The sequence below is a fragment of the Suncus etruscus genome, chromosome 16 (genome assembly GCF_024139225.1).
Source record: "Suncus etruscus isolate mSunEtr1 chromosome 16, mSunEtr1.pri.cur, whole genome shotgun sequence".
Taxonomy (NCBI): domain Eukaryota; kingdom Metazoa; phylum Chordata; class Mammalia; order Eulipotyphla; family Soricidae; genus Suncus; species Suncus etruscus.
The window spans coordinates 77,195,654-77,210,833 of record NC_064863.1 but is presented as its reverse complement, the minus strand read 5'-3'; positions in this window follow the sequence as shown (position 1 = coordinate 77,210,833).

Sequence of the window (15,180 nt, the reverse complement as noted above, 5' to 3'; positions counted from 1 at the left end):
ATATAAAATTTATATGTTCCTATCCCTATTAGATAAGAACTTGTTTCCACATGTAAGATTTCCTCATTTTCATGTGCCTATGCAAAAAGGAACAATGCCACTTGATACTACTGGTGCATATGGGGGTAAAAATATGAAGCCAAACAATTCCAATATCCTGGTTCTAACATGAACTTGAAGCACAAGAAAGGCCTATTTTCTAGAACTTCCTACAAAATATATCACAAAAAGGGAGTGGGGAAAACTGCCTCTATATAAGAAGAAAGGCAATAAGAATTATACCTATTGCTTTTCTGCACAAGACAGCCAAGAAGGCGCCATCAAACACAATCTCCAGGGCCCAAAACAGGTATGGGCCCCACCCAATAAGGTAGAGCCATTATAAAGGCCTGCTTCCTTGCTCCTTGTCTGCTTTTCTGCACAGACAACCAAGAAGATGCCATAGAACACAATCTCTAGTACCCAAACCTGTTAAGGGCCCCACCTAATAAGGTGGGTGCTGGTCCCTGTCGTGTGTTTGGGCACAGGAGAGCCATTATAAAGGATTTTTGCCTAGCTCCTTGTCTGCTTTTCTGCACAAGACAGCCAAGAAGACACCATCAAACACAATCTCCAAGGCCCAAACCCGGTAAGGGTCCAACCAATAAGGTGGAGCCAGAGGATAGCAGCAGCTCCGCTTTGCCCTGCTCTGTGTGCATCTTCTAATCCACTAACCCCAGCACAGCACATAGTAATAACCACCATACAAGTGTTGCAATGGGCAAACAATGCAGGGCAACATCATGCATTGAGAATGAAGATGACCTGAAAGCCTCTCAGATAAGGAGTTTCGAGTATTCATATGGAGAATGCTCAAAAACAAACAAACAAACAAACAAACAAAAAAACCTCAAAGCAAGCATAAATCGAGCTGAACAGAACATAATAAGAACTCCAAACTGAAATAACAGGTCTGAAAAACTCGGTAGATGAAATGAAGACCTCAATGAAAAGCCTCTCCAGCAGCTGAGGATGGGGTCATAGAGCCAGAGGATGAGACACAGAACAACTCCATACAGCAGAAAAGATTGGAAAATAACCTTAAGGCAAATGATCAGACAATGAATAAACTACTCAAAAAATGTGAGCAGATGAAAATAGAAGTCTTTGATAAACTCAACGGAAGCAACAGAGGAATCATTGGAGTCCCAGAGACTCAGGAAAAGAATATTAAGAAGAGTTGGAGGAAGTGTGAAAAGAGGAAGAGGTGTAAGAAGAAGAGGAAGAAGAGAAGGAAGAAGGGAAAGAAGAATGAAAACAATAAAGACAAGGAAGAAGAAAAAGAAGAGAAGGAGGAGTAAGAAGAGGAAGAAGGAAAGGAAGAAGAGGAGGAGGAAGAAGAAAAAGAAGAGAAGAAAAAGAAGACAAGAAAAGAGGGAGAAGGGAAAGAAGAGGAAGAAGAAAATGAACAAGAGGAGAAAGAAAAAGAGGAAGAAGTAGAAGAGGAGGAAGAAGAATAAAAGAAAGAAGAGAAGGGAAGAAGAAAAAGAAAAGAAGAAAAAAATGAAAGAAAATGGACTGAAGATTTATTTTAAATTTTTTTATAATAGTGTCTTTGTTTAAGCCCTGTGATTATAAACATGTTGTAGTTAAGTTTCCGTTAAAAAATAAAAAAATGAATTATACCCATTAAGGAAATACGTCTGAAGGAGATTTTCATGTCACTTTAAGTCTTTTGAAATATCTGGGGGGAGGAGGGGTGGGGATAAAATCTGAAGCACAGCTTCAGCCTGTGACATAGTCTATGGAGTCCGAAAAATGGCTTCCAGCATTCACATATCAGGAAATGTCCTCAAGCTGGCAGCTTCTCAGAAACTGAATCTGGTCTCAAGCAACAGTCCATAGTAGAGGGATGTGGGGGGAAAGTGGCCACCAAGAGCAAATGAGCAGCAGCAGAGGTGGCAGCTTCAGAATATACCAAGTTAAATGACATACAATGGATATATTTGAGAACTTCATAGATGTTTCAGAGGAATTGTATCTTGTGCAATTTTGAATAGTTATCTTCAGAATACCAATAGTCCAGGAAATCCAAAAAAACATAACAAGTAGAGTATCTACAAAAGAAATCATTATTTGAAGGATCTACTTGACCTGAAGAGGACTTTACTTTCTAATGAATTAAAGAAACTTTTCAGAGATCATGCATATTGATGTCATTTCTGGGAAATGAGGTGAGTCTACTTTGTTCCATTCACTAGTTTATTATAATAGGATTCCCACTCAAATTAAAGTTTTATGGGTCATTTCCCTGCTTCAGGGAGGTAATGAGAATCATTTACTTTCTTGTGAAGAACATCTTTTGTTTTTTAGTAAAGAGTTACTGCACTGTATTAAAGTGAGGATGTTTGAAAAATAAAAAACAATCCAAATACCTAGACTTCTCAAAAATAGTCCCCCAAGTGTCTGAAAGCACTGACAGTTGATTTAAACGAGAAACACAGATGTTCCAGTTAATTTAGCAAGGAACATTATAACTGGAAGGCTCTATCTCATTGAGTGCCAATCAGTTGAAAATAAGTAGATAATCAGGAAGAGTGTTTTTTGCAACCAGCCAGAAGGCTGAAAGAAGTCTCACTTTATCAAAGGAACTGACTTGTCTGTACCTTCACAGAAAGTGGTTTTCATAGAGAAAGAAAACAGGGAAATGCATTTTAGGAATAACAGATTAGAGACCAGTGGGTGATAGAATGAACAAAAGAATGTCCTTGTGGGCTGATCCCCTGAGGCACAGTCTAACCATCTAGAAATCTAAACAAAAGCAAGGGTTGGGTTGGCGGGGAGGCAAGATGAGAACAAACTGGCATAATCTTTAGGTCTGGACCAAGGACAGTTGTCCTTGTCTAATATTGATCTTTGATCTGGTTTCAGTAACTCTAGAAAGAAGAGAAAAGACAGATCTGCGGTTTAATTTATGAAGTTTTTTTTTAAGGGGGCATCACCCTAGGCTCTGGTAAGATAAGGTAAGACCTTACACATAAACAATCCAGGAGTGATGTTTGGTGCAAAGCAGGAGTAAGTCCTGAGCACTACCAGGTGTGACACAAAAGGTGAAAACAAAAACAGAAAAGGGGGAGTAGGTGTGACCTATGCAGAATACAGATTTAAGGTAAGAGGGACTCCTGGTGACACTAAGGTTGTTTGTTGGGTCCTATTGGGTGGTGCTGCAGCCTGATTAGTGCTCAAGGCCCCTGTGGTTTTCATGGTATCAAGACAGTAACTTGAATATATGTAGGCATATTGTCAACCAGCCAAGAAGAGTTTTTATAACTTCAAGAATGAATTATTGAATTTCAATTCTGTTCAGATTATTCCCATTAAAGGTTTAGAAAAGTAGCTATAGAAAAGTGAGTCTATCTGCAGTAACCTGTATTGCTCATTACAGAGCTGCCCAGTTTCTAAGCCCTGATATATGTCAGGCTTACACTTGACATATTTAGGGAGAAATGTGGAGGATCATGTGTTTCTGAATAAAGCATTATTCCTCAAACAGGGTCGAGTATTCAACCAGTTTATAAACTTCATCTAATTTGATTTACTCCTTTTTTTAAATTGGACTAAGAATGTTACCTAAGGGTTGTGAACATTCAGAAAGAAAAATGAGAAAGGAGTATAAAGGTGAGAAGCTGGCATGCAAATTGCAGACCTCATTTGGAAATATTCCAGATTTCATCATTAAAAATGAAATAATGCTTTTAAAATTTTCTTTTTTCTCCCAGTTGTGAATAGTCTGATATCTTGACATCAAGTCAGCTACTCCTATTTTAACTGTCACTGGAAAATCATTTAGTTCACTTTGGGGAAATTTTAATTCTTCCCTGTAATGAGTCAGAACTGAGAGAAAGAGAGAGGGAGAGAAACCAAGTATCTTTTATATTTCCCCTGGAATTTGAGGCCTGCCTCTGCTGCCCAGGGGGTTTTAAAGAGAGACAGGGAGAGAGAGATTCAGTGGCCAAAGGTGGCTGGAGTAGACCCAGTTTCAATAGAAAAAGAAAGAGGGATAGATACAAAACAAGCAGCATCTCTTTAAAGCTTAATTTTTGTCATGGTGCAGGCTGGCAGGCACTGCTTTGGTCACCATCCTATGCCCACCAAAGATCCAAGTTTTTTTGTTTATACTTAGCATGACAGAGGGCATGATGGGAGTTCAAGGGTCATATTCAGGGGACATTTGTAGGTTCAAATGTCATTATAGTAGGGTTACTCAAAGGATGTGTCCAAGTCCAACTGCCATACATCAACTGATTTCTCAGGCTAGTTTCTTCCTTAGACTGGATTGCCTTCTTTCCCTCTGTTTGAGAAGCTTCATTTAGAATTTAGCTAATTTGTCCAAGAGTTTCTATCTCAGGTTCATACTCAAACTTTATTGCATTACATAAAGTTAATTTTAGTTAGTATATTGCATTACATAAATTTTATTATAGTAATCACGATAAATAAAACTCTTTGATATTGAAAAGGACCTGATATTTCAGAAGTGAATTTTGCTATATTCAAACTTTCTTATGTACTGTTAAATAATTAATATCAAAATAAATTCTGTATAAATTTTTTAAGTTTTAGAAAGCATCTTAAAAATAATTTAAGAAAATCTGTGATGTTTGAGAAATGGAGTTTCAAATCAATGGATTATAAAATTAAGTAAAATCAACTAATAATCTCAGCATGGCATATATCATTTTTGAGCAATATTGTAAATTAACCAAGTCTACAAGAAAGTACGTGTATTGGGCTTAAGATTAACAGTTAAAACTGGGTTTTTTTTTTAAGGGAACAATATATTTTTAAAAAGGAAAAATAATGTTGTATACAATATATCTCTCTATGAACTACTACACTTTAACATTTAATTAGCCTGTGCTTGTAGGGCATTTGCCTTGCACGCTGATGAACCAGGACAGACCTGGATTCTATCTCCAGTGTCCCAAATGGTCCCCTAAGCCAGGAGAGATTTCTGAGCACATAGCCAGGAATAACTCCTGAGTGTCATAGATTGTGGCCTCCAAACAAAATCAAAACAAGAACAATTGGCCTGTGCTTATACAGAAAACACAAAAGAACTAAATTTGTTTCATGACTACTCCTCTCCTTTAAATCAAGCTTGTATATTTTAGCACAAAGCTAGGACATGCTGAAGATACAAGTTAACCACAAATGGTATAATGGCCGGTATTTGGTGACTGTGGAATTGGGCCTGGTAGCTACTGGAAACACAGGCAATGAGGTATGACAGAATTGGTGGGGTGATGCTAGTTCTGTCCCAGCTGTTTTGTCTACTGTGACCTTTAACATTTGCTGAAGAAGACCTCCTGGGTACGTGTTAGTTTGCTTAAAATTGGGGTTAGGAACTTGTCATGTTTTGAATGCCTCTGCAAGGTGCCTTCTTGTTTCTACTGCCTCTCCATAGGGTGTGGAGTTCTTGCTTTGTCTGCACTAACCAGTATACCTTTCTTGGCATCCTGTGATATTGTATTATTATTGTTTATATAAACAGAAATCATTATTACAATTAGAAAAAATAGTTTATTATACCAAAAGAGCTAGAAGTTAAAATAAAGTATAATTTTCGTATGTGTCCATGGAAACTGCGGTAATATAAGAATAGCACGATCTCTGCACTCTTCTTGCTGTCTCACAGACACTGTGCTCAGGAGGAATTCAAACTTCATTTCACTCTCTATTATTAGATATGCCTGAGTTCTTAATTTTTTGACAAACTTGTGACTTGGAAGTGAAACCAGCTGAGACAAAGAAGTTTTAAATAGCATACTTTGAACAAATGAGATAAATAGATAAAAGACCATTTTATCTTAGTTTTGGTGTGCATTTACTCTTTCTTCTAAAGCACATGACTTAATATTTGCATTCAAATATTTGACTATAGCAATACACATAATCAAATAATGAAGATGGACAATTATTCCATCTATACACCCTATAAAATGTAGCCTGAGGATGAAGGTTGGTTATTATAATAGAAATGCTTGATGCCATTATTGTTGTGAATGGCCTAAGTCCACTGAATTATTTTTGATTTTCAAATTCTACTAAATATTCATAATCTAAAATAATTAAGGATGGTTATAAGGGCCCAAAGATGCAGCTTAGTGAAAAAGGTGATTGCCTTGAGTTCAATCCCTGGTAATACAGTAATTACAATCCCCAGCATTCAACCAAATGTTCTTTATTGGAAGGTCTAGATGACAAAAATTTGAACAATTAGGCTACTGGTGCATCAGACACTGTGTTATTAACAAAAAGCAGTTGCTTATGTGTTGGAGAGGAAATACTGTGAGTAAGGCTCTTACCTTGCACACAGCTGAACTGGATTGATCCCCAGAACTAACTATGTTCCTTTGAGCACAACCAGAAGTGATCTATGGGCACAGAGCCAGAAGCAAGCCCTACCTATCACTGAGTATGGTCCAAACAAAATAAAACAAGGAAACAAATTATAATAAAAAAAGAAGTTGCTATTCTATCTAAGATTACTCAGCTTGTGAATCTGTAGCTTTTATCTTCTGATAATTTGAAATATTGATTCATTATTAATCATCACATTTTTCTCTGTATTGGACTCTGGTGACACAAATAGTAGGTCATTTCAATGGCCTCTGAGACTATCTGGTTTTTATTTCTTGAATTTCTCTATTTGAATAGATTTGGTAATCTCTCTTGTTTCATTTTTTAGTTTACTGATTCTGTACTTTGTTCCTTCCATTATTTTCTTTTTTTAAATTTTTAAAAAAATTTTATTGTGACCAATAGGAATTACAAGTCTTTCACAGTTATATTTAAGGTACATAGAGACAGTGAATTAGGGCCATTTCCACCACCAGTGTTGTCATCCCTCTGCCCTTGTTGCCAGCATGCATCCTATACCTCCATCCTTTGCCCCCTGTAATGCTAGATAGAGTCCTTTTGTATATAACTTGTTGTAGATTGGGTATCTTAATTCTGTTGTCATTGACTTTTGGGTTTGGTATTTAGGTCTGATCACTTTTTATTTCTCTCAATGTTCAGGTGACTTTTTGCTCCTGATACCATCCACTCCCTCCCACCCCCAATTTATGAGGCAGAATAAAATGATTCAAGTCTGTAGTTCTGTTGAGAAAAACAAACAAATAAAAAGCCAAAAACAAAAGAAAATAAAAAATAAAAGAAAAAAAAACTGGAAGGAGTCCATCTAGGAGCTATCAATTTAAAAGAAGATAGGGAAAAGAAAAAAGCAAACAAACAAACAAACAAAAAAAACCCCAAAAAACCCAAAACAGGCAATGATAAAAGCACAACAGTATCAATAAACAACAACTACAGCAAGAAAGAAAAAAAGAAATAAAAAGAAAGGAGGCTGGTGTGGCAAGGTTTTGTGTGTGTGTGTGTGTGTGTGTGTGTGTGTGTGTGTGTGTGTGTGTGTGTGTTTGCATAGGCACAGTAAGTATTGGGGGAAATTAGGAAGTGAATTCCTTGTCCAAAGAGATACGGATTTCTCTTCTACCCTTGAAGCATACTGTCATGGGAACAACTACAGGCTCCGGAACATGCTCATTATTGAACACCAAAGTCCTTTTATGATTCCCGGAAACATTCTGCTCAGTTATGGTTGACAAAATCAGTCCTCTGTAATTAGAGATTTTGGAATTTGCACAGGTCATAGGGTGAAGTTTAAGATTCAGTCTTTATGGTTCTAGAAGTTCTGCTCTGTCATGGTTGTTGTAGTCAGTCTTCTGTAATTGTGATCTTGATTTTTGCTCAGATCCTAGGACGAAGTCTAGGGTATAGTCTTTACTTATGGTTCTAGAAGTTGTGCTCAGTCACGGTTGTCAAAGTCAGAACTTTGGAATTAGAAATCTTGGTTTCTGTACAAATCCTAGGCCGAAGCGTAGGCTAAGGTCTTTCTTATTGGTCCCAGGAAAGTTCTGCTCAGTCCCGGTTCTCAAAGTCGGTCTTCTATAATTAGTGATCTTAGTTTTTGCACAGAGCAAAGAATGGAGTGTTTTCTGATTTCATCTTACCATTAGGTGATGAGGTAGGGCAACCTACTCTTCGATCAAGTTGTTGCTTTTTCCTCGTCGTCAGCGTGTCATATCAAACTGGCGCAAGTTGGTGCTAGCGCGGTATTAGGATCTCCCTTCATCAGCACCAGGAATCAAACTCCCTCCAGGGAGCTCCTAATACCGCGCTGGCACCAACTTGCGCCAGGTTGGACTCTGGAGTTCGGGGTTGGATGGTCGCTGTCCAATCACATGGAGTCTAAATTGAGTCCCCATGACAAATGTTCAGGGTGAGAGGTGCCCCGTATTATAAAATTTATGGGTTCTTATCCATCGTAGATAAGAGCTTGTTTCTATACACAAGACTTCCTCTTTTTTAGTATGCCTATGCAAACATTATTTTCTTTTATTTAAGACATGTGGTTACAAAATAGTTCATGGTTGACTTTCAGTCATATAATGTACATCACCCTTCACTGGTGCACATTACCTGCCACAAATGTTCCCACTTTCCCTCCTAGACTCTAACCCCACCTGCTCCTGGACAGATAGTTTACTTCTTTTACATTGCATTCTGTCTGTCTGTCTGTCTGTCTGTCTGTCTGTCTCTCAGAATAATTGATCATATACCTGAGTGCCAGTCTCAAAATAATCAAGTCTACTTCACTTATCTAAGGTTCTGTCTTCCAATACCATACTGGTTTTAGTTTTGTTTTGTGTTTAGGTCACACATGGTGATGCTCAGGGTTATTCATAGTTCAGCACTCATAAATCACTCTTGACAGGCTCAGGGGACCATGTATAATGGCACGGATCAAACCTGGTCAACTGCAAGTAAAGCAAACACCCTACCCACTGTACTATAGCTTTAGTCCTCACCATGCAGTTTTAATGACTACTTCTTAATACTATAGTTTAAAATTTGGGAAAATTATGCCCCACATCCTTGTTTACCAAGAATTGCTTAAGCTATGCTCTGATATTTGTTGTTCCAAAAGAATTTCAAGAGTTTTTGATCCACTTCTTTGAAAAACGTCATGAGTAGTCTTATAGACTGCATTAAATATGTACAATAATTGGGAAGTATTGATATTTTAATGATTTTAATCTCCCATTGCATGAGCAAGGTATATGTCTTCATTTCCTTGTGTCCTCTTTTATTTCTTGAAGCTGTGTTCTGATTTTTATTTGTATAGGTCTTTCACCTCTTTCGTTCTGTTGACAATGACGTACTTGATTTTATGAGGCACAATTGTGAATCAAATTTTTTAATATCTTTATTTAGGCAACATGGTTGCAAACATGTTTTTAGTTGGATTTCAGTCATAAAAAGTACACACTTCTTCACCTGTGCAGCCATCTCTCCAACAATACCTTCCATCTTCCTCCTCCCTGACCCTTGCCTGTCTTTGAGACAGGCATTCTATTTCTCTCACTCACTACCATTGTCATGATAGTTGTTGGTGTAGTTATTTCTCTAACTACTCTAACTGCACTAACCAATTTCTCTAACTGCACTGACCAATATTGCTAGTAAGCTTCATTTCATGGGCTGGTTCTTCCATCCCTCATCTGTAATGTCTCTGGGTACTAATACAACACTGTCTTTTATTTGTTTAAATGCCAGATATGAGTGAGTCTATTCTGCATCTATCTCTCTCCAGCTGACTCATTACACACAACATAATAGTCTCAATATCCATCATGTACAGGAAAATTTTATAACTTCATTTCACCTGACAGCTGCATAGTATTCCATTGTGTATATGTACCACAGTTTCTTTAGTCACTCATCTATTGTCAAGCATCTTGGTTGTTTTCAGATTCTGGCTATTTGTAAATAGAGCTGCAATGAGCATAGGTGTGCAGAGGGCATTTTTGTATTGTGTTTTTGTGTTCTTAGGGTATATCCCTAAGAGTGGTAGCTGGATCATATGGGAGCTCAATTTCCAGTTTTTTTTTGAGGAATCTCCATATTGTTTTCCATAAAGGCTGAACTAGATGGCATTCCCTCAGCAGTGTGTGAGAGTTTTTTTCTCCCCACATCCCTGCCAGCACTGATTGCTCTTGTTCTTTGTGATGTGTGCCAGTCTCTGTGGCATGAGATGGTACCTCATTTTTTTAATATGCATCTACCTGATGATTAGTTATGTGGACTATTTTTTCATGTACCTTTTGGCCATTTCTATTTCTTCATTGAGAAGTGTCTGCTCATTTTTCTCCCCATTTTTTGATGGGTTTAAATGTTTTTTCTTTTTAAGTTCTGTCAGTACTTTGAATATCTTAGATTTAGCCCTTTATCTGATGGGTATTGGGTGGATAGTTTCTCCCATTCTGTGGCCTTTATATCCTAGTCACTGTTTCCATTGAAGGGCAGAAGCTTCTTAGTTTAATGTAGTTCCATTTGGGGGGGGTGGTGAGCACACCCAGTGCTGTTCTCTCTCTCTCTCTCTCTTTCTCTCTCTCTCTCTCTCTCTTATTTTTTCTTTTCTTTTCTTTTTTCTTTCTTCTTTTTTTTTTTTTTTTTTTGGTTTTTGGGTCTTACCTGGCAGCGCTCAGGAGTTACTCCTGGCTCTACACTCAGAAATCACTCCTGGCAGGCTCGGGGGACCATATGGGATGCCGGGATTCGAACCACCATCCTTCTGCATGAAAGGCAAACGCCCTACCTCCATGCTATCTCTCCAGCCCTCTTTTTTTTTTTAAGATGTATCTTCCTGTTCTATAGAAGTTGAAGCAATTGCATGATTTCACCCTTCCTTGCAGCTGTATAGTATTACTTTGTGTTTTATTCCATTCCACAACTTCATTTCTCACTCATTTGTCATTGGTCATATGGATTGATCCTATATCCAAGTTATGGTGCTAAATGCTGCAATGAATAATAATTGGAGCATATGTCCTTTTGAATAGCTACCAAAATGGAATTGGTGGTGATAGGCAGCCTTATTCTTACCTCTCTGAGAGATTTGATGAGTTTTAAAAACATATAATAGATTTATAAAATACTGGCAACAGCCACCACACACAGTTTAGTTGAAAAGCCTGATGAAGTTGAGATACGAAGAATAAAATCAAATAAAGTGAGACCACAGCACCATCTGCTGGAAATATAATTTTGTGCTCTAAATTTTGAGTTCAAAACTCAGAAAAAAAATCAGATTAAACTCAGAAAAAGAAATGGATGTTCTCATTATAAAAATCAATAAACCAAATGTATAAATTAAAACTTTGAATAATAGTACAAGAGAGACAGTATAGCTGGCAAGGCACTCGCTTTGCTATGAGGTCAACCTGGTTTTTTTTTCTGCTTCCACTTACCGGAAATCAAACATATTATGATCAACTATGTCAACTATTTGATATTAACTTTTATTTATGTAAATAAGTATATGTATTATATAAAACATATTGCGCATATATAGTTATCATATATAACTATACATAGTTGTAGTTTTTAAAGTTATTGATAACTTAATTTAAAATGTATTTATATTATGTAAATTTATTATGTAGATTTATAGTTAAAAAACTAAAAACTTTCATTTTAGTTCTATAGTGATAAAATGTCACCTCTTTCATGAGGAGATATTAAAACACAAAAAGTTACAGTTTTACATTTTTGTAAATCATAAAATATTAGCTTAGTTCCTAATAACCAAAAATTTTGTGGCAAAATAACCTTTTATTATAATAAAATAAAATAATATACTTGATACTTACTATGATGAAATTTAGTTATTTCTATTTCTAGCCATATTTTATTTTTTAAAATAATATCTTTATTTAATCACCATGATTACAAACATGTTTGTAGTTGGGTTTCAGTCATTAAAAGAAACCCCCTTTTCACCAGTGGAACATTCCCACCACGAATGGCTCCCATCTCCTTCCTCCCTTCCCTCTACCATATTTGAGGCAAGCATTCTACTTCTCATATTTGGTTTGATTTCCAGTATCCCATATGGACACCTAAGGACCTAAGGAGAGCCAGCAGTGAATCCTCAGTGTAAAGCCAGGAATAAACTCTGAGCACCAATGGGTGTACAAAACACCCCCAAAACAACTGAATAAATACAAAATAATGTAGTTTTAAGAATTTAATAATTTAAGAATTTAATAAACTAGATCAAAAGGGGCAGAGAAAACTGAAGACATGAATAAATCCAAAGGAGGACCAGGTTAGTAAGCTCAAAAACAGTAATGTTAAGTAAATATTCAAGTGGAAGAGAAATAAAATATAAAAAATACCCATGAAAAACTCTTTTTAAAAATTATATGATCCCATCAGCAGAAGTAAATAAGGATGATGGGTAATCTAGGAGAGGAAGTGGGAGAAGGGAGCAAAAAACTTATTTAAAAAAACCCACTAGTTTTATAAGAAACAGTAATTTTAAAATATCAAAACCTGGGAAAATAATCAAATATACATGGCTATATATCCCAAATATACATGACTATATATCTGTGGTTATATAAATTCACAGAACTAAATCAAGATATATAGTAGTGAGACTATCGAGAGAGAGAGAGAGAGAGAGAGAGAGAGAGAGAGAGAGAGAGAGAGAGAGAGAGAGAGAGAGAGAGAGAGAGAGAGAGAGAAATACATAGGAATCTGAAAAAGAAAAACTTTGCCTGGACCAAGGAACACATATTCTTTAAAGGAACAAGAAGCTAGATATTGAGCTAGAATTTTATAGAGAGAGGGCATTTAGTGGGTAGGTTAGGAGAAGTAAATGTGGGAGCTCCTACTGTTTTGTCTTTTGGGGGATTTCTACAAGGTTTGGGATACAGATGCTATGCCCAATTTCTCATTGCAGTCAAACTTGCTTTCTGCCCAATTTTTGGGATCTGCGCTCTATTTATTTGTTTTTAATTCTTTTTTGTTTTTAAAAGAAATGGTCTGTGCAGCTTAGTGGCAGAATCCTGGGTTTAGAAAAAGCATAAAGTTTCGGCATGACTGCATGACTGCAGAATACTAGTCCTTCCATTTTAGATTTGCATCCCAGAGCAATTACATCCCAGATGTTAGAACATTTCAAGTTTTCCTTAAATGGGTGCAGAAAGTGTGAACATTGTCAGTAGTTTGAATCGACATCCAGGCACATACAACGTAGAGAGAGGAAACAAAATATGACCAGAGCATGATAGTGACACAGTTTCTCCGATGATAGCCCTCAGCCTCCAGTGGTTTTTGTTTGTTTGTTTTAAGCACGGAGACCTTTCACATACAAAAATACAATAATCTGAGGGTATTTCACACAATAGGCACTTGCCTTCCATGCGACTGACCTGGGTTTGATCCATATCCATATGAACCCTAAGCCTGCCAGGAGTGATTTCTGAGATCAGAGTCAGGAGTAATTCTTTTATTTTAAAATAAGTAACAATTAAGAACACTTTATTCTTAAATTCTGATGGCTGTTAATTTGTTACATGGCATTAAGCATTAGGCCTCTATTAAATTTGGTGTTTGCTATATCTAGGATATAGTGAATAAATAAGAGAGGAAAAAATTCTTTGATTTTAGATGCTATTTAGCATTTTCAAATGTTCTCTTGCTCTTGCTAATTTGTCATAAGTTTATTCTATAGTAGACCTCACTCAGTGGGGAGAGAAAGGAAATGGTCAGTACAGCTACTGGTAACCTGAGACATCAGTACTAAGTTTTTAAATCCCAGAGCTTGATTTCAATCAGCAGCATAGTCTTTCATCTCTTCTGGAAGCTGGACAGTTATCTGCAAAGCCTCAATCCTACACTCAGCAAGGTCAAATTTGATAAGGGTATTAGTAGCTGGTAGGCAGCATGCTGTTTTGAAATCTCTTCCAACATGGATTCCTCCCACACTGATTCTATTCCAAGCTAACCCACCTATGGATTCATCAACGTTTCTATTTCTCAGATAAGTCAGGCTATAAAGTTTTTATTTCTGTGATATGTAGTTGTTTTCTGGTTGTACCTTAAAGGCAATTTCATTTGCCAGCATCTCTTTTTATCATTTTCCCAGAGTCCCACAATTTAACTAAATTCTGACACTTATCTACCAGATAATATCAGATTCTGAAGGTTAAGGTCCTTCTTCCACATGCTTGTGCCTTACCCAACATCCTGTTCCTTCCTTTACCAATGGCAAGTAGTTGCTTTGCTTCCACATACTATGACTCAGGTTCTCATGCTCCTCTCTGTCTGTTGCTTTAATTTTATAGAGCTGTTCACAAAATTCACAATAGGCACTTTGTTCGTTTGGGGGCCACAGCTGGCAGTTCTCAGGTGTTACTCCTGGATCTGCACTCAGGAATTACTCCTGGCAGACTCCAAAGACCCTATTAGATGCAGGGGATTGAATCTATGTGAGTCATGCAAGGTAAATTCCTATCTTATTCTCTCCTGACCCAGCAGTGTATTTTTTTTTTTTTTGGTTTTTGGGCCACACCCATTTGACACTCAGGGGTTACTCCTGGCTATGCACTCAGAAATCGCCCCTGGCTTGGGGGGACCATATGGGACACTGGGGGATCGAACCGCGGTCCGTCCTACGCTAGCGCTTGCAAGGCAGACACCTTACCTCTAGCGCCACCTTCCCGGCCCCCAGCAGTGTATTTTTAAGGACTTATTGTTAAAGGTTTTGGTAAAGGACCCAGATGAATACACAGATGGAAGGGATGCATAGATTAAAACATATGAATCATCACATTAGAACAAGAAACACTGCAATCTGTCAGCAAAATTCCAGGGATTTTAGGAGCTCTGTTTCAAGGATGAGGTCAAAAATTGGATCCTAGTATTCTTATCATTGGGAAAATTACTTATAAGTTCTGGGCCAGGAACCATAGATATATAGAAATGTTACCCCACCTCTGGTTTCATGTCTTTACTTAATGATGGCTACCCCTTCAGGATTCACATTAACTGTTAAAACCACAGGGTAAGAAAGGAGAATGAGTAGCACCAATTGTATATATTTTCTTATCTGTAACTCCACCCTGGATTTAGGTGTACCTACCTGAGATCCGCCCTTTTCTGGGAGGGGTCTTGGGAACCGGATATTAGGTGTAACCTTACCTGCAAGACCCCTCCCATTCCGGGGAGTGGTCTTGGAAGGTTATATAAAGCCTTTGACCCAAGGGACTAGGGTCTTTGCCCTTT